The sequence below is a fragment of the Pleurodeles waltl genome, chromosome 11 (genome assembly GCF_031143425.1).
Source record: "Pleurodeles waltl isolate 20211129_DDA chromosome 11, aPleWal1.hap1.20221129, whole genome shotgun sequence".
NCBI lineage: Eukaryota > Metazoa > Chordata > Amphibia > Caudata > Salamandridae > Pleurodeles > Pleurodeles waltl.
The window spans coordinates 844965851-844986543 of record NC_090450.1 but is presented as its reverse complement, the minus strand read 5'-3'; positions in this window follow the sequence as shown (position 1 = coordinate 844986543).

Below are 20693 nucleotides of genomic sequence, written 5' to 3'. Positions count from 1 at the left end.
GTCCTGCACATGCTGGCAAGTGGCTCCTTCCAAACAACAGGTGCCCTGGTGTTAGAAATGGGGTCTGTGGTTGGCAGTCAGGTTACCCCCTACCCCAGCAAGGACGCTTACTCTAGTCAGGGTAAAAGAGAATCACACTCAGCTAAACCCTGTTTATCCCCTTGTTAGCCTGGAATGAGCAGTAGGCTTAACTTCAGAGTGCTAGGTGTAAAGTATTTGTACCAACACACACAGTAACTTAATGAAAACACTACAAAATGACACAACACGGGTTTAGAAAAATAGACAATATTTATCTAAACAAAAAAAAAATACACAAAACACAAGTCAAGTAATCATAAAAAATGCAAAAAGAGTCTTCATGTAATTTTAAACACACACTAACACTGTTAGCATGAAAATGTACATTGGGTGTGTCAAAAATAACCCAGCACGGGCGAGTATGCATCAAAAAGGGCTTGTGATGGGTCGATTTCACTCACAAGTGAGACCTTGCATCTTTTCTCCATTCGTCTGGTCGGGGCACGTCATTTCTTCTCTCTGCAGGATAGTGATGCATCGATCTGGTCATCACTCTCTGGTCCGGGCAGGCCTTGCATTGTTTTCACATGCCATGGGGTACTTGTGTCGGAAATCCAGCTGCACGATAGTCCGAAAACCACGCAACACAGGGTGGGATCTTACCAGCCTCCGTCAGTGATGCTGCGCATCATTTCTCCATCTTCCAGCGTCGATCTTCAGGTTGTGTTGCAGGCGAGCGTTGATTTTCAGCCGCAAATCCGGCGGCGCAACGATTTTTCAGCCATAGATCGGAGTTGCGTCAATCTTTTCCCCGCATGTGGATTTCTCCCTCTTAGGCTGCCAGATTCTCCCTTCAGGGTCCCAGGTACTGGATGGGCACCACTTGGCAGAGTAGGAGTCTCTCCAGAGACTCCAGGTGCTGGCAGAGAGAAGTCTTTGCTGTCCCTGAGACTTCAAAAAACAGGAGGCAAGCTCTAAATCAAGCCCTTGGAGATCTTCAAAAGATGGAAGGCACACAAAGTCCAGTCTTTGCCCTCTTACTCTGGCAGAAGCAGCAACTGCAGGATAGCTCCACAAAGCACAGTCACAGGCAGGGCAGCACTTCTTCCTCAGCTCTTCAGCTCTTCTCCAGGCAGAGGTTCCTCTTGGTTTCCAGAAGTGTTCTAAAGTCTGTTGTTTTGGGCGCCCTTACACCCATTTTCTCCTTTGAAGTAGGCCTACTTAAAGAAAAGTCTCTCTTGATTGTGAAATCTTGTCTTGCCCAGGCCAGGCACCAGACACTCACCAGGAGTAGGAAACTGCATTGTGCGAGGGCAGACACAGCCCTTTCAGGTGTAAGTGACCACTCCTCACCTCCCTCCTAGCACAGATGGCTCATCAGGAAATGCAGACTACACCCCAGCTCCCTTTGTGTCACTGTCTAGTGTGAGGTGCAACCAGCCCAAATGTCAAACTGACCCAGACAGGGAATCCACAAACAGGCAGAGTCACAAAAATGGTATAAGCAAGAAAATGCTGACTTTCTAAAAGTGGCATTTTCAACCCACACAATCTCAAAATCAACTTTACTAAAATATGTATTTTTAACTTGTAAGCTCAGAGACCCCAAACTCCACATGTCCATCCACTCCCAAAGTGAATCTACACTTTAATCAGATTTAAAGGTAGCCTCCATGTTAACCTTTGAGAGGGACAGGCCTTGCAACAGTGAAAAATTAATTTAGCAGTATTTCACTGTCAGGACATATAAAACACACTACTATATGTCCTACCTTAACAATACACTGCACCCTGCCCTTGGGGATACCTAGGGCCTACCTTAGGGGTGCCTTACATGTAAGAAAAAGTAAAAAGGAAGGTTTAGGCCTGGAAAGTGGGTACACTTGCCAAGTCGAATTTACAGTTAAAAACTGCACACACAGACACTGCAGTGGCAGGTCTGAGACATGATTACAGGGCTACTAATGTGGGTAGCATAGCCAGTGCTGCATGCCCACTAGTAGCATTTGATTTACAGGTCTTGGCAACTCTAGTGCACTTTACTAGGGACTTACTAGTAAATCAAATATGCCAATCATGGATACCCTAATCAACAATACAATTTGCACAGATAGCATATGCACTTTAGCACTGTTTAGCAGTGGTAAAGTGCTCAGAGGTCAAAAGCCAACAGCAACAGCTCAGACAAAATAGAAGGCAGTAGGCAGGAGGCAAAAAGATTGGGGATGACCCTGCAAAAGGGCAAAAGTCCAACACCTGGTCGCTGGGGTATCACAGCCCTCATTCTCCGCCTTCCTTCCCAAGGTCCCAGTTGCCATAATCTCTCTCACACCCCGCCACATCAGCTTCCCCAACACCCAGCAGAAGCAGCAGGAGATCAAACAATGGTTTTACAAAATACATGGCTTCCCGCATGTGCTTTGTTCAATTGACTGCACCCATGTCCGACTGTGCCACCTGCAGCAACAGAGCATCTATACCGGAACAGAAAGCTCACCCACTCAATAAATGTGCAAGCCATAGTTGACCACCAGGGATTGTTTACCAAGTATCCTGGGAGTGTACATGATTCCTTCATCTTTCGCCACACCACCATCAATCAGCACTTCCAGCACGGATGATATGGCAATGGCCTTCTTGTTGGTAAGTCCATAAACCTAGCAATATACACACAGCACTGCAACCCTGTAGAACACACAATTCATACACCACTACATTGACACATGGGCAGGAAGACACTGAGGTGTGACACGGGTATGTGGTACACCCTGAAACAGTGGGATACACACCTATGTACAAATGACGGCTGCCAAAAACAATAGATGCCACTCTAGAGCTACAAGGGACCAATGTCAAAGCACACAGTGACAATGACATGGCCTGCACTGGAAGTACAACTTGGAATATGAACCATTTACTATTATTTTAGGCCACATAGTCAATCCCACACTCTCCCAAGCAATATGTATTGTGGAAGGGGTGTGCAATGTGAGTTACTGCAGGCTAAACACCATGAGACACAGCAAGATGATGCTGAATCACATGTATATGACACGGAAATACTAAGGCAGTCCCAACATCATACATCACTCCTGGGGTGCCGTTGTCAGGTAGCAATAAGGAAGTAGACTGTGCTATAAACACATATTGATGTGCCACTAATGCAAACTGCGCAGTGCTGCACACACTGAAACATCCAATTGTCCATTAAAATAACAAATGGTTCGGGGGATGGCCCTTCCTGCACAGATACATCCACCTCCACAAGGCAGTTAGCCAGGTTACCTGGAGCAAGTTGGGTAGTGTAGGTGCATGGCTGCACATGAGTCCCTGGCAGAGAGAACTACACATGTCTGCATAGAACCAAGTCACACATGGGACAATTGTGCATTGTCAATACTGAACACCTCAGTGCTGCTAACTTAGGGAGATGAGTCGTGCATTGTCACCAAGCCTAATCAAAGGGCCTCGCTTTTAGATTTCATCTGCAACGACATATGTCTAAGTGGATGGGATGTCCAGGCCATGTAGTGCAACAATGTTACCACCACATCTGAATCTATTGTGTGTGTGGAAGTACCATGTCCCCTCCAGTGAAAGCACACTAAAACATGTTGCTCACTACACAACGCATGGTACATACATACTGACCAGCAGATTGGAAACCAAATCAGAGATACCAGGTCAATGACCCAAACACATGTTGTCAAGTAATACAACCGAATGCAGAAAATACCTCACAGAAGCCCAGGATCTCACACAATGCTACAATCACATATGAGTCACAGACGAAACAATACAGTATATCAACTGCCATGCTACATGACATTCCTGGTGCAAGCAACAACAAAATACTTACTCCTATTTTCTTTTTCAGCTGATCAGGGTTACGGGATCCAGCCATGGATCATGACCCCATTCCCCAACCCAAGCACAGCCGCAGAGCGTGCCTAGAATGAGGCACATCGGAGGACACGCACCATTGTGGAATAGACCTTTGGCATCCTGAAGTCCAGATTCAGGTGCCTGGACATCACGGGATGCAGCCTCCTATATGCCCCAGAAATGGTCTGCAAGATCATATTGACTTGTGCCATCCTGCGCAACATTTGTGTTAAGAGGAACTTCCTCCTATATGAAACCGAACAAGAAGTGCCTGAGGAGGATGAGGAGGGTAGTGCCAGGGAAAATGAGGAGGAACATCCAAAATGAGCTACAGGAATGCACCACAGACAGCATATTGTTTAAAAGTTTTTTCACCAATGGTCACTCTAAACACATTGTCAGGATATGTAATTAAACACCTCACTTTATCACACAATCCTGTTCTGGGTACTTATTTTTTCATCACATGTTCTTTAGAAATGTGAGTATTACCCCAGGGAGCATGTCACAAAGACAAATCTGACTACTTCTGATGCAACATCACACGTGATGCATATGATTGTACAGTAAACATCATACACATATAAAAAAATAACATCTTTTGAATTTCACATATGAAGGACTACATCATAGGACCACAGCATATGGCACACACCCACGTTGCCAACATGGTCTACTGTAGCACATGACACACAACTATGAAATCTCCAATCATAAGGTCACTAAAGGCCTTATACATGAGGCAGTGGATGTGAAATATCAGTGGTAATAGGAATGTATGAACAGACCCCTGACATTAGTAAGTGTGACATTTGCTATTTCTGCAAGGAACTTGTGTGACAAGAGGTGCATCATTTCTGAAAATTGATAGCATGAGTGCCCCAGATATGACAATCAATGGTCACAACACATGTCCTCCGAGTCCATCCCTAGTAATAAATCCTGCCACTGCCATGTGTAAAGTCTCTGCCCTCCCATCGCGAGGGGGCACTGTAAATGGACTATCTGTACTCTGGGAATCATCATTAACACTCACCCAGACTTGCATTCTGACTCCTGTTTGCTTCCCTTTTCCATATGGCATGCTATAGAAGAAATACATTAGCCTGCATGGACTTCAGGTCACATAATGCACAGCCTGATAATCAGTAAGACCTGTACTCTTCTGTTCATTCCTTCCTATGGGAAAAGTCCAGTTGTCCCTTTATATTGCATTCTCTCCTCTTGGACTTGTGAGCGACTGAAGCTGCACACACCTGTGAGCTCTCTTGTGCAGCCCAGCAATGTGACTCTGCCCTGGCCTTGTTGCTGCCTGGATCAGCTTAGAAGCTGTTGTTCACTGAATCTCCTCATTGTGCATTGGAGTACAATTCATTTGTGTACCAGAGCCCTTGTTGGATTGTGTTAAAGTCCTGATTATGCATGAACCTGCTCTCTGTTTACACAGTGCTGTTCCTGCTTGTTCCAGTCAGACTCTGCTCCCTGTTTCTCAGCCTTGTTCATGCCAGAGCCTGCTTTCTGTTACCCAGACCTGTTCCAGTCATTATGTCAACCAGAGCCTATTACCTGTGCCTGGCTTTGCATCTTAGTTGGTTCCCTTGCCTTTTGTTTTCTCTTGGGGTATTGTGTCTGGTAAGTGTACTATCAGTCCTCATCTGGATAGAAATGTTTAACTTTATATTTTTTCTGGCACCTGGTTTCCAGGAGACTAATCCAGCCCCCATCCTTTGCCTAGTGTTGCATGTAGTTGTTAGAGCCTAACAGTGACAGTGTGCTATGGCTGAATTCCAGGATCTGTTAGTGTGTTTCCAGCCCGACAAACAAGGGCTAGTCTGTGTATGTAAGGACAATCCTTGTTTGTGCCCCAAGGGTCCAGACACAGATTCACTTCTGCTGCCACCTTTCTATGGGGCTTGAAGTGGTGACTACCTGTGAGATTAATCTGCACAGAGACACTGATGTTCCCTCTTGCTGTGGGAAGTTCTGAGCCCTACCCTGTGTCCAATCTTAGTGATAAGCCCTGCATTTTTGTCCATTACTGACCCATTCCATATTTGTCCACACTAAGGTTGCTCTGTATTCACTCTTCTGTATTATCTGCCTTACCATAGCTGCCCTATCCCATTGTATGCCTTTAGGTGCTCTTCTGCTTTGGGACAATTCTTCCTTGCAAGATACTCTGTGAACTCAAGGATTGCCCCAACAGACTACTTACTAGACCTGCTCAAAACCGAAACACCATGGGGCTCAATACTGACCCAGGCTACACATGCCCACACACTTGAACAGGACACTTCTGTGGAATGCACATCTGAAAATATGTGAAAACATGCAGCCAGGGCTACAGGTCCACCACAGCAACATGAGTAACATAGGTAATTTTCATTAGTCAAACTGACGTGTACATTTTATGAGTGGAATTAAGGCACAGTGTCGCAAGCACTGTACCTATCAAACATGTACAAATGGCTGACATATGGGTAGTTCACACACAAGTCACCATGTAGTCGTAGCCAACAATTATTGACATGTGAGGGGTAACATATCCAAAATAGCCCTCATAAGCCATCCTCAATCATCCCTGTGTTTTGTTTATCGCAGGAAATGTAATGTCCCCAAAGTCAAACAACTACACATATCAAATGAGTCAACATATTTTACAAACACATATCATGTCTGTTGTACATCACTGATTGCCATATGATGTAGATACACATTTGCAACACATTCATACATGAGCATTACGTCAAATGTATTGCATGCCCTTCCATCAGAAGCACACATATTATTGTAACATGTCATTCACACACAAAACACACAGGCCATGATTTATACTTTTGTAGCTCTGCATTGCCGTCATTTATTGCCACAAAATCAGCACAAACTTACAAAATACAATTGTATTTTGTAACTTTGTGCTGATTTTGCATCAGAAAATGAAGGAAATGCTGTGCAAAGATAATATAAATGTGGGCCGCAGTTGCATGCTCTACCACATGTGGCCAATGACTATACCACACACTGCATGCCATACCATCCTATCTTCATCTTGATGCAGGCTGCATGCATGTTAAATAAATAAAAATCACGCAAACACAGTTTGAGTCAGAAACTAAACATATATGAACCTTAGCATTAATTCCAACAGCCCACCCCACGCATGCGGATATCCATTAAAATAGGAGTTTCCCAGTAAAGCTTGGTGTTGTGCTGCACATGTAGGCTATGCGTCGAATATATTCACACAAACTACATATGTGTAAATAAAAAAACACGCAAGACAGAAAATGGGCCGCAAAGGGGACAGGAAGTGATGTAAAAGGAAATCATGTTTACAGACATGGTACTGTGGATGTATTTTCACTTTCACTTTCACTTCACAGTCTGTACTTTTTCTTGACTGTGTGGCAGTGTCTTGGTATTGCTCATGTTTGGATTGTGTATATTGTATCTCAAGGTGTCTATCTTTTGTCTTTTTGCGCATTCTATTTGTATGTTGTACCTCTTTAAGTGTTTTTGTGTAGTTTAGTGTTTTTTGGATTGTGTTTGAACTTTTGGGTGTCTGTTGGGGGTTAGATAAGTTGGGTTAGTTGCGGTTTGTATTTTGGGTTGTAAGTTTCCTTTTTTCAGATTAATTTTCCTTCCCTGTTCTCTTTTTTTCTTTAAATTGTTCTGCACTACCATGTCATGAAGGGCGAGGCTGACCTGCATGGGTGAGGAGGAGGTTGGGGCCTTTGTGTGGCTGGCGTGCCATTTTCTGCTGATGATGCTGGAGTTGGGGGGCCACGTGATTGGTGGCCCTGTTGCTGAGTATCACATTGACAAATGTGTACAGTAGAATGCTCAAGAGTGGCAATAGCAGATGTCTTGACATGCTACATGTAATGTTTGTGGCAATGTTGAATGCAAGTAGAACAAACTGTTATTGTACCAGTACTGAGATGTATTACACAAGTTTATTCATGTTAACAATGCAGTCCTGAGATTTGTTGAGTCATGTCCGACTATTACTTAGGGCCACATGTGCCAAGCTATTTATAATTTTCACAAACTGACTTGTTTTTGGAATATTTTTGTTTGCGTCAGGAAAAATATTCATTTAAATACACCCCCCCAATTTTGCCATTCTGCTATCACATTGCCCAATTACAAAACAGGGTTTGCTAATGGCATTTCGGAAGGGGCATTCCTATCCTATTAACGAGTTGCAGTCTGCTGAGCACCTTGAGCACAAATGTTGGCTCTAAACAATTGCTGTTACAATCCGGTTCAAGTAGGTGCCTACCCATTTGCAAAAGGGGAGGGGTCCTCATGGGATCCCTTCCACTTTGTGAACGCATGGCCAAAAATTGTTTCTGAGCAGGAAGTTGTCCCATGGACAATTGACTGCTTCCAAACAATTCTTGCAGTCATGCTATTGGTTTTGGAAATACTTTCTCTTTACCCCTGCTGAAATAAGGCTGCAATTAAACAAATATTTACATCCCTGTTTGAAAGCACTCACAGACATGGTGGTCTGCTGAGCCCAGCAGGCCAACATCCCTGTGAGTGCCGCCATTCCCAAGGGTTTTTCAAAAGGAGACCTACCTCATGAATATTCATGAGATAGGTCATTTGCTACCCCATTTGTGAATTGCAAACAGTGTCATTAACAGTGTTCTACCTCAGACCATCCTACTTGCTAATTGCTTTTTGCTAAGTCTCGCAGTGTGTAACTCTCAAAACCTGATCTTGGTACATATGGCCCTGAGTAATACATTTCATGTGCAATGACAGCACCTGTGCCCATGCATTCTGTCAATGATGATCAGCTAAGACACTGTCAGCATACCATATTTCACTTTTTTGGGACAGCAAAAGTCAAATCGGGCTATTCATGTTTAGCACTACATTTTCATCACTACACACACATGATCCCTGCCATCATGTTGGCAAAGGGGGCATATATGGCTTAGGGGACACTGCCAATGGGACATTTGTTACCTACATACAACTGTGCCACATCTGTTATGGACCACTGAATGCACGATAAGTGCTGACTGAAAATTGACCCACATGTTCATCACACAATTAATCTTTGTCCCTTAATGCACAAGCCACAATACCTGAGCCACTTGTTTTGCAGTGCATGAGGGAGGTGCCATTGAAATTGTCACCCAATTAAAAAACGTGACTTGGAGTACCATCTGAAATGGATTAGCCACAAATCTTTGTAGTCAGGTTTAGCTCCACATGGTTGTTAGGCCCAGTGCATGTGTGCATATGTTTGTCTATCACTCACTGGAGTGTCAGTGTCAATGTGAGTGTGCAGTGATATGTCTGTTGGAGTGTCCACATGCAGGATCAGCAGCTCACTTATATAAAATGTTACACACTGTGATGTGTTGTCCACACGTTTTTACAGTGATCAGACATTGAGCATATATTTCCCTTCTGTGTCTTACAGGTGGACCGGCCCCCTATGCCATCGGAGAAGTGGCTCCATTTGAGGACCCAGACGTATCCAGTAAGTGTTAAAATGTCTGTCCTGTGTAGTGATTGCAGCTGATGTGTGAGTGACTCTTGTGTGTTGCACTCATTGCAAGATATGATAAGCTGGCATGTGATCTGATATATTACTTGACTGGAGGTTGGCATAGTGTTCCATGCAAGGGTTAGACATTCACAGGCAGAGAGTCATATCTTCGGAGTCTTGTGCTGCGCAAAAGGCAGCAACATGTGAACAAGGTGATTAGTAGCCACATGTAGGCCCACATTTGATATGGAAGTGCTCCAGTGTCAGAATATTGTCAGCAAGTTATACCCTCATTTTCACTAGACAGTGGTGCATCAGTTTTCTACACAAAATTGTGCATCCCTGTATTGTAATGTACATGAAGGACTGTATGGATAACTGTCCCCCAGCATCGAGCCCCAAATGTTGTACTACATTTACGTGACACTTATGTGGTATGTAATAGGGTGCATGCAGGTCAAGGTCAGACATGTGCTGTCATCAATGTGGGTGATTTTGGAAATGTGTTGGCAGATCAGGTTTTGTTGGTTGTCCACAAATGGAAACATGAATGTAGATGTGATTGACCAATGGATATCTCATTCCTAGTTGGCAGGCCTCCTCACACAAGTTCCACTCACTAAATCCATGTACAGGTGGACATGCCTTCGTGATTGTCTTGACAGTTGTGATGATGTATTAGATGCCCATCCCCCCTGAGGCACAGGGGTAGGGGAAGAACATATATGTAGGTAGATATGATGGTAACAGTGTAGATGACAGTCATCTCATTCAAGCATGCATGTGTCCCAAACAACACTGACCCCTTATGACTAGCAACAGCATACCATCTTGCCAATTACATATACAAATCACTGGTCTTGGGTGCCTTGAAGTTCACTCAGATGATAAGGATTAGTCGGCCTGGCCCATTTTAAGTACTTGCTGCATTTGCATTGTGACACATTGCACTACATTAATGCACAAATCACTTTGGGCCTGATTACAACTTTGGAGGGCGGTGTTAATCTGTCCCAAATGTGACGGATATAGCACCCGCCGTATTACGAGTTCCATAGGATATAATGGACTCGTAATACAGAGGGTGGTATATCCGTCACATTTGGGACGGATTAACACCCTCCTCTAAAGTTGTAATCAGGCCCTTTGTTTGGAACACTTCTTGTTGTGCGTTGCTGTGCTGTTAAATACTTGATGCTTAGGCAGCATTGCCATGTCATTCCTCAGGGACAATATATCATCTGTACTGTGATTTGGACTGCATGTGCAATTTGAGGGATAGTGTTAGATTATTATTTGCACATACATCACACAATGATGACACTGATGGTTGCCTGTCTCATTTTTACAGCTGCCAACATGGCTGCCGCGGAGATCAGGGATTTCCAGTGGTGGGCAGTGAGGAACAGGCACATTTTGGATGTTGAGTCTGGGTTCCGGAGGATGGCAAGATGCTATCGGAGAGAGAGATCCACAGGAGAATGGCAGGCTTTCAGCCAAGGGGGACCGGCATTGGCCACAACAGGTGGCGCCACCACCACAACTGCAGCCAGTAGCACAGCGGCCACCAGATCATCAGCCCCACCTGCTACATCCACAACCTCGGGACCAACACCCACCACACCTGCTGCACCTTCCATTGCAGCACCACCGACCACAACATCTGAAAGAGCAACTACGTGTGGTACACAGCGCACCACATCAGCTTCTTTGGACATGGCTGCCATTTCACAGCTCCAGAGGGATATGCGGAAAGTCTTCAAAAAGCTTGACACTCTCCAGCAGGACGTGGACAGAAATAGCTATAGCCTGAAATCCATAAAGAAAAATCTGAAGAGGGCAAACCTCTGAACTCCTGCCTTACCTCACCCCTAATTCCGTCCCCTCCCTCCTTTTTTTTTAATCCAGTTATTAGTGGGTTTTGGGGATTTAGTGATAAGTTAGAGTAGGGTAGTAGTTTAGATAGGATAAGTAGGTGGGGTTCATAATATTACATGTTAGTTTGTGGATGGGTGGGTGGGGGTTAATGTTGGGGATTTTGTATATCCTAATAAAAAAAAAGTTTTTTTTTTTTTAAACACAAAAAAAATATATTTGTTTAGTATTAGTTAGCATCTGTTTAGGTTAGTATATGTTCTCCTACATGTGTCCCATCATATAAGGGGAGTAGAGGGCAAATCTTTAGAGTGTGTTGTTAAATGTGGTAAGTAAGCTTAGCACAGGGTAGTTAGGGCCAGTTGTTGGTAATGTATAGTCAGGATAGATTAAGTTAGTATAGTTGTGTAACATAGTTTTAGATTCTCTTTTGTACATTGTTATTAAAGGTTTAAATACTCCTTTACAGTATGTGTCATATGCTTGGGGATCTGGGTCTTTGCATGAATGTACAATGCCAATTTTCTGTTGGCCTGTGTATTCCATCCTGCATCCACATCCCACTCTTGATGTGTTAATTCCCACTTCCAACTGAGCTGTCACATTGGCAGCTACAACAAAGCTAAATCTTTATGCATCTGCCATCCATTGTAAACACCAGTTAACGTGACTACGTGAGGTAAGGCAGAAGTTCAGAGGTTTGCCCTCTTCAGAGTTTTCTTTATGGATTTCAGCCTATGGCTATTTCTGTCCACGTCCTGCTGGAGCGTGTCAAGCTATTTGATGACTTTCCGCATGTCCCTCTGGAGCTGTGAAATGGCAGCCATGTCCAAAGCAGCTGATGTGGTGCCTTGTATTAGACAGGTAGTGGTGATTTTAAAACGGTCATCATTTGGGTCCTGTGTTGGAATGTTGGGCACAGAGGGACATATGCCTGCAGCCTTATGTTCATGTGAACACTGCTAAACTGAGTAGTGTCAATTTCTGATGAGGTCATGTATACAAACTTCATGCCTATATGTTTTAATTGTACTCCCAGCTGACATTTTGGGCCAAACACTCTTACCCAGCCATTCCTGCTGTATAGGGTGGGTGTGGCATGTATGTTTTGAAACAAATGTCACATACACAATGACTTTTTTTTAGGGGATGTGGCCAGCATTGAGTTTCATCTTGTAGATACCTTGGGCCTGAAATATACTACTAGTACACTGCATTTGCCTAATTTTTTAGGGAAACAGCAGCGCAAACTTACAATTGACAATTATATTTTGTAAGTTTATGCTGCTTTTACTTCAGAAATGAGGCAAAAGCAGCGCAGAAGATTTTGAAGTCCTGGCCCTTGTGCGTAAATATCTGCCCACATTATTTCTGCACTCTGGTATCTGGAACGAGGACTCCATGGAGCCCGAATTACACATTCTTCCGCCCTTGTATTCCTATTCATCTACGAAGACCAACAGTGGCGCGGCCGAAGCCAACGGTGAGTACAGCACCTACGACATAGGGGAGTGGGGAGGCAAAAGTTAGGGGGACACCCACGAAACACTCCCACCCCCACCCTCACATATTACAACATACACACCAATGCATCCCAAAAAATCACAGTAACAACCCACAATCCCACCGGAAGAATGCAAAGACAAAGCGAAATCTGTTCAAACATTGTAATGTATCAATATACATGTCTGTCAAAAATATACAGATATATAAGAAAATCAGCCAGAAATATATACATTACGAGAAGTAGTGCAGATATGCACATAGCAATGTCCGTGCACCACTAGTCCAAAAAAGCATGGGCGAGGCCCACAAAAGATACCTGTCCTCAATCGGAGAGAACACTGCCGGGGCATCAGATAGAAATACTACAGGCACCTCAGGGGGAAGGGAAGGGGGGGCACCTCAGCCGCATGACTGCAAAGCCAGATCCACGACGGGGCTCCATGCCCATTGATGTACCCTGGGGAGTGCAAAGCCACAATCTCTCAAGTCTCTACACTGGGTGGGTTGCCCACTATACCATCCTGGGGAGTGCAAAGGCACAGTCTCTCAAGCCTCTACAATGGGTGGGTTGCCCACTGCCATATCCTGGGGAGTGCAAAGCCACAGTCTCTCAAGTCTCTACAGTGGGTGGGTTCCCCACTGCCATATCCTGGGGAGTGCAAAGCCACAGTCTCTCAAGTAGATAACATCCGCCAGTGGCTCTGGAGGGGGACTGGTGGCCAGACTGGATCAGTCTCCCTGTGAAAGTTCCTGTCCTGTCACTGTCCCAGATGCACATGGGATAAGGATGCTTGATGTGGCGGTCTTTACATTCTTACCCGGTGCATGCCCTGTTCATCGGTGCTTTGCCATGGCGGTGCATGCCCTGTTCAGCGGTGCTTTGCCATGGCTGTGCTTGCCCTGTTCAGCGGTGCTGTGCCATGGCGGTGTTTGCCCTGTTCAGCGGTGCTTTGCCATGGTGGTCTCTAGACTGTTCAGCTGTGCTTTGCCATGGCGGTCTCTGGACTGTTCAGCGGTGCTTTGCCATGGCGGTCTCTGGACTGTTCAGCTGTGCTTTGCTATGGCGGTTCTGGACTGTTCAACGGTGCTTTGCCATGGCGGTCTCTGGACTGTTCAGCGGTGCTGTGCCATGGCGGTCTCTGGACTGTTCAGCGGTGCTTTGCCATGGCGGTCTCTGGACTGTTCAGCAGTACTTTGCCATGGCGGTTCTGGACTGTTCAGCGGTGCTTTGCCATGGCGGTCTCTGGACTGTTCAGCGGTGCTGTGCCATGGCGGTCTCTGGACTGTTCAGTGGTGCTTTGCCATGGCGGTCTCTGGAACGGGCATTGGTGTGTGGCATGACGATCCCTAGACTGGGCATTGGTGTGTGGCATGACATTCCATGGACTGGGCATTGGAGTGTGGCATGACGATACCCAGACTGGGCATTGGTGTGTGGCATGACGTTCCCTCATAGCGCACCGGGGCTGGAGCAGCCGGGTCCCTCCTGGGCACTGACTCCGGCGGTTGTCTCCTGACCAGTGACGATACTTGGGCCCTCCTGGGCACTGACTCCGGCGGTGGTCTCCTGACCAGAGACGATACTTGGGCCGTCCTGGGCACTGACTCCGGCGGTGGTCTCCTGACCAGTGATGATACTTGGGCCCACCTGGGCACTGACTCCGGCGGTGGTCTCCTGACCAGTGACAACAGTGCTGGCGGTGGCATCTCGACAGCCGGGAATGATGCTGCCCTTCTCCGCCGTGAGACTCACAACAGGCTGGGCAGACTTCCTCTGGCCCTTCCCCACCTTTGGTGGAGTCACAGCTGACTCTCCAATCCCCTTGGGGCCCCTGCCCATCTCCGCCGTGAGACTCACAACAGGCTGGGCAGACTTCCTCTGGCCGTTCCCCACCTTTGGTGGAGTCACAGCTGACTCTCCAATCCCCTTGGGACCCCTGTGAGTTGTTTTCCCACCAGGAGTCTGGGTGGCCAGTGCCTTGGCTCCGGGTCATACTGCCTGCCCTGGTGGCCGGTGCACTCCACATACCTTGAACAGGCACCACTAGTATTGGAGGCTTTTTGGCTGAGGCGCTACGACAGGACTGATGAATTGGAGGGGGGGGGTTGGGGGCAAAAAGGTAAACTTTACACAGGAAAGTTTCTGACGAACACTGGGATGGGTAGTTGGAGGGGGTCTGGGAGTGGAGGAAGAGGAGGTGGTTGTAGGAGGTATCACTTTAGGTGTTTTGGGTGCAGGTGCAGGTACTGGAGGCTGTCGTGAGGTGGATGGATGTTGGGTGTGTGGTTGCTGGCGTTTGTGTACTTTGGGAGGGGGCGTCACAGACACACTGGGAGAGGACACAGGGGACGTGTAAATGGCAGTGGAGGTGGTGAGTGCAGGTGAGCGGCTTGTGGTGCTGGGTGTCCTGGTGCGATTCCTGGTGCCTGTAGATGTGGTGCATGCAGGTGTGTGTGTAGATGAGACTGGGAGGGAGGAGGGAGAAGAGGAGGAGGGGGACACAGTGGTGGCAGTGGATGTTGCTGTGTCTGTATGTGGGTGAGGCTTGCGTGCGTGCCTGTGGGTTGTGTGGTGCCTATGTTTGCTTGAGCTACTTGTGTGTGCTGACTTGTGTGCATGCTGGTCTGTAGGTGTGCTTGGGATGGGCTGGGGTACAGGGGATTGGGTCTGGGTGGAGGAGGTTGGAGGGGGGAGGCTAGACACAGGGACAATGGCTGCCATCAGTGCTGAGGCCAGAGATTGCAGGGTTCGCTGAAGGACAGCCTGACCAGAATGAATGCCCTCCAGGAATTCATTACCGTGTTGCAACTCTCGCTCTACACCCTGGATGGCATTCACAATGGTAGACTGCCCAACAGTGAGTGACCTGAGGAGGTCAATGGCCTCCTCACTGAGGGCAGCAGGGGTGACTGGAAGCAGGGCCTGAGGTGCCTGGGGCGAAGGTGATGCCCACCCTCCTGGGTGAGCGGGCACGGGGCGAACACTGAGGGGCTGCTGGGAGGGCAGTGCTGGTAGGGGAGGTGGCAGCTGTACCTGTAGAAGTGGGGCGCACAGATTGTGCTGCCACCACAAGGGACCCCCCATCAGCGGACGAGTCCGTGACGCTGCTTGGTGATCCGGTGGCCGACGTGTGGCCCTCCATGGCCATGTGGGATGCAGCTCCCTCGTGCTCCGGGACCACTGTACCTCCGCCTGATGATGCTGATGCACAAAAGAACAGGGAGAGCACAAAAAGAGGGGGAAAGACAGGAAAGACAGAATAAGAACAGGTTGAGTGCATGGCATACCACTACCGTTGGCGGACAAGACAGACACAGCAGCCCCCTGCATTACGCCGTGCTCCTGGCATCTGCATATGCAATTCCTGGGATATGGCCTTCATCGCTATGGTGGACATCTGCACACATGGATGCCACAGGGGCAACTATACCTGTACTTGGCACTGTACTGAGGTGGGGTAGAGTGCCACATGGGCTGCATTACAGAGGGGCCTAGTCTACGCATTTCTGGCTGGCCTAGGTACACCCACAGCCCTCCTCCCCCACCCAGACCCCTCTACTGCACGCAAAGTCCACAGAATGAGGTTGTACTCACCCCCTTGTGTCTGATGTGATGCCCTCAAGCGCCCATCCAACTCCGGGTAGGCCACCGCCAGGATCCGGAACAGCAGGGGGGTCATAGTGCGACGGGCACCCCTCCCACGTTGGGAGGCCATCCCCAGCTGAGCCTCCGCCGTCTTCTTGCTGCAGCAGCGAATGTCCTCTCATCTTTTACGGCAGTGGGTGCCCCGTCTCTGGTGGGCCCCCAGGCTCCGGACCTCCTTGGCAATGGCACGCCAAATGTCCCTCTTCTGGTGGGCGCTGACCTACATGACATGCACAAGGGAAGAAGAGAAGTCATTACCAACTGCACCATCGATGTGAGTGGCCCCCCTCCCAACTCTAGCCATGTGGCCCATTCATTGACATGCATTAATGTTCCCTGAACTCTGCCCCCTTCCCTCTTCCACCCAGCCCTTTCCACCCAGGCCTAGCCCATACAATGTGCTCCCTGTGTACTAACCTGTTGGTCTGGAGGACAGTAGAGTAGCGTGTACTGGGGGAGGACCCCGTCTACCAGTTTCTCCAACTCCTGAGCAGTGAAGGCAGGGGCCCTTTCCCCAGATGCAGCAGCCATCGTCGCTTCCAGACCGAGGTCACAGCAGCACTTGCAGTGTAGGTCCTCTCCTGTCGAAGGTCAGGTATCTAGTGATTGATCAGATAGAAAATGGCGGTGACGTCCGCGGCGGTGACGTCCGTGGCAGTGTGTATCATCACCGCCGGCGCACCTGTTCATTGGCTCCTGGGACCCATAGGGTCCTATGTGAACCAATGCAGCATTGCGCCGCAGTCTACGACCTCCTACCGCGACGGTGTGCAACGCCAGCGCAGTTACCCCACAATCCCAATGTCCCAGTGTAGAGGTCAGGCAGCCGCCATTTCAGGGGCCCACATGGCTTCATTTGATTCTGCGTCACACATAGCTAGGCCTACACTCAACACACATACAGGAAGGGTTTTGTGTGTGGTGTCGTGTTCTGTGTAACTGTGGGTACATACCTGGATTTAAATTGACTTTATCGTTGCTCTTGTCCTTCGTAGGTGCCGTCAGCTGGGACATGGGAGAAGATGGCAGAATCCTCCGGTGTACCGACCGCTGGTGGACCTGTTGACAATGGAAGAGCGACATGTCATCGCCACCTACAGGTTTGACTGTGCCACAATCCAGGAACTATGTACCCAGTTGGAGCCAGACCTGATGTCACCAATCCGCCATCCCACTGGAATTCCCCCTGACGTGCAGGTGCTGTCAGTGCTCCATTTCCTTGCAAGTGGCTCTTTTCAGACAACAGTGGCCATGGCATCAGGGATGTCCCAGCCTATGTTTTCCAACGTCTTGTCCAGAGTGTTGTCTGCCCTGCTGAAACACGTAAGGAGATACATCATTTTCCCTGAGGTGGAGGATTTGCCTACAGTTAAAGGTGACTTCTATGCCCTTCGACATATCCCCAACATCATAGGTGCGATTGATGGGACCCATGTAGCTCTGGTCCCCCCCCACAGTAGTGAACAGGTGTACAGAAACAGGAAGAGTTATCATTCTATGAATGTACAGATGGTATGTTTGGCAGACCAGTACATCTCCCAGGTTAATGCTATGTTCCCTGGCTCTGTGCATGACGCCTACATCCTGAGGAATAGCAGCATCCCTGATATGATGGGTCAACTCCAGAGGCACTGTGTATGGCTATTAGGGGACTCTGGTTACCCCAACCTTTCCTGGCTACTGACCCCAGTGTGGAATCCCAGGACCAGGGCAGAGGAACGCTACAATGAGGCCCATGGGTGGACTAGGAGGGTGATCGAACGCACCTTCGGCCTCCTTAAGGCCAGGTTCAGGTGCCTCCATGTGAAAGGTGGTTCCCTATTCTACTCACCGAAGAAGGTGTGCCAGATCATCATCGCCTGCTCGATTTCTTCATAATTTGGCTTTACGACGCCAGGTGCCTTTTCTGCAGGAGGATGGTCCAGATGACGGTGTTGCGGCAGCTGTGGAGCCTGGGGACAGTGATGAGGAGGAAGCTGAGGAAGAAGACAACGACAACAGGGAGTCAGTCATACAGCAATATTTCCAGTGACACACAGGTGAGAACATTTTCTGATTTTACATTACATTCACTATCACACGTCTTCCTCTATCCAGTGTGTAATTACTTGGGATTATTTGGTAATTGAGTTGTTTCTTTCCATTACGGTTTCACAGGTGTGGTTACCAACGTGTGTCATCTACTTGCATCCTTCAAGGACTTTTGATGTTTGACATTGGTATGTTGCCTTTACATCTCACAACGCATTTTCACACTGTCATTGATATTACATTTTAACAAATCATAGACTGACTCCAGATTGTTTTGTATTTCAAGGGTGTTTATAGCAGTGCTCAGAATTGGGAGGGGGTTGTTACATGGTGATGGGTGATGGCGGAGGAATGTCCATGGCAGAGTCCAGTCTATAAGTCTCACAGGTGCACTGCCCATCTGGGCATAGGAAGAGGAGCTGGGGCAGTTCAAGTGTGGACAGGGTAACAAAGTGGGGCAGTGGGGGGACAATCAGGGTGGTCTCATTTCCTGGCGGGGTCTTGCCATCTTGCTCTGTCCTGTTCCTGGTTCTCAGGGACCGCTTGCGGGGTGGTTGTCCGTCTGCAGGGGATGGGGTGCTGGTGTGGTGGTCCTGTGGCGGGGCGTCCTGTCCATTAGCGCCGGCGGAGGTGGTGGGCAGTTCATCGTCCTGGCTAGTGTCAGGGGCCCCTTGGAGTGCCACAGTGTCCCTCAGGTTCTGCTGTATGTCCTTCAGCACCCCTACGATGGTGCCCAGGGCGGAGCTGATGTTCCTGAGCTCCTCCCTCAACCCCAAATACTGGTCCTCCTCCGGGCGCTGGGTCTCCTGAAACTTGACCAGGACCGTGGCCATCGTCTCCTGGGAGTGGTGGTATGCTCCCGTGATGGAGGTGAGGGCCTCGTGGAGAGTGGGTTCCCATGGCCTGTCCGCCCCCTGTCGCACAGCAGCCCCCTCCAGTTCGCCTGTGTTCCTGTGCCTCCGTCCCCTGGACCGTGTGCCCACTACCACTGCCCCCAGGTCCCTGTTGTTGTTGGGGTGGTGGGTTAGCCTGGGTTCCCTGTAGTGGTGGACACACCGCTGATTGACCTGTCCTGGGTAGGGAGGTTTGGGCCCGCTGGTGTTGGGCTGTTCCTGTGCGAGGGGAACTGATTGTCCTGAGGCACACGATGGTCCGGGCTGGTCATCAGGCTCCGGTAGGGCAGAGCTGCTATCGTCACTGTGGGCCTCTTCTGGGGGCGGAGTGGTGTTGTCTGGATGCTCTGGTGTGGTGACGGTCCTTCGTGTTCCTGCAGGGGCATAAGAGCATGATTATTGCATGTGTGTGTGTGATGGTGTGCAATGGGTGGGTGACCGTGTACCCCAGTGCTAGCATTCCTGTGTGGGGGCTTGTGTGATGATGGTTAGGGGGTTGTTCTGGGTATGTGCAGTGGGCATGATTAGGTGATAGGTGTCCATGCTTCATTGTGCCATGCAGGGCTTGGTGTTGGGATGTGTAGTTTGTGTTATTAGTACATTAGTGAGGATTTGGGGTGATAGGGGAGGGTGTGAGGGTGGGGGTGTGTGATAGCATGCAGGTAGGGTGGGGGATATGTTAGTTAAGATTTGACTTACCAGTGTCCCATCCTCCACCGACTCCTCTGAGGCCCTCTGGATGCATGATGGTCAAGACTTGCTCCTCCCATGTTGTTAGTTGTGGGGGAGGAGGTGGGGGTCCGCCGCCAGTCCGCTAAACCGCGATGTTGTGCCTGGAGACCGTTGAACGCACCTTCCCCCGTAGGTCGTTCCACCTCTTCCTGATGTCCTCCCTATTTCTTGGGTGCTGTTCCACAGCGTTGACCCTGTCCACTATTCTTCGTCATAGCTCCATCTTCCTGTCTATTGATGTGTGCTGTACCTGTGAGCCAAATAGCTGTGGCTCTACCCGGACAATTTCCTCCACCCTGAGCTCCTCCTCGGAAAAGCGGGGGTGTCTTTTGGCGTGACATGGGGTGGTGTGTGTGATGTGTGGGGCGGTGTGAGTGTTGATGTGTGTGGTGATGTGTCGTGGTGTGTGGTGTTTTGTGCGTGGATGTTGTGTTGGTGATGGTGTTGTGTGCCTCTGCGTGGTGGGATTGTCTGATCTGTGCTGTTTCTCTGGCCTTCGTGATAAATTTTTGGTCGTAGGGGTTTGTGGGTGATGTCGGTGGGTGTTTTATATTGCGTTGGGTGTGTGTGAGTGTTGTTTGTATGTGTA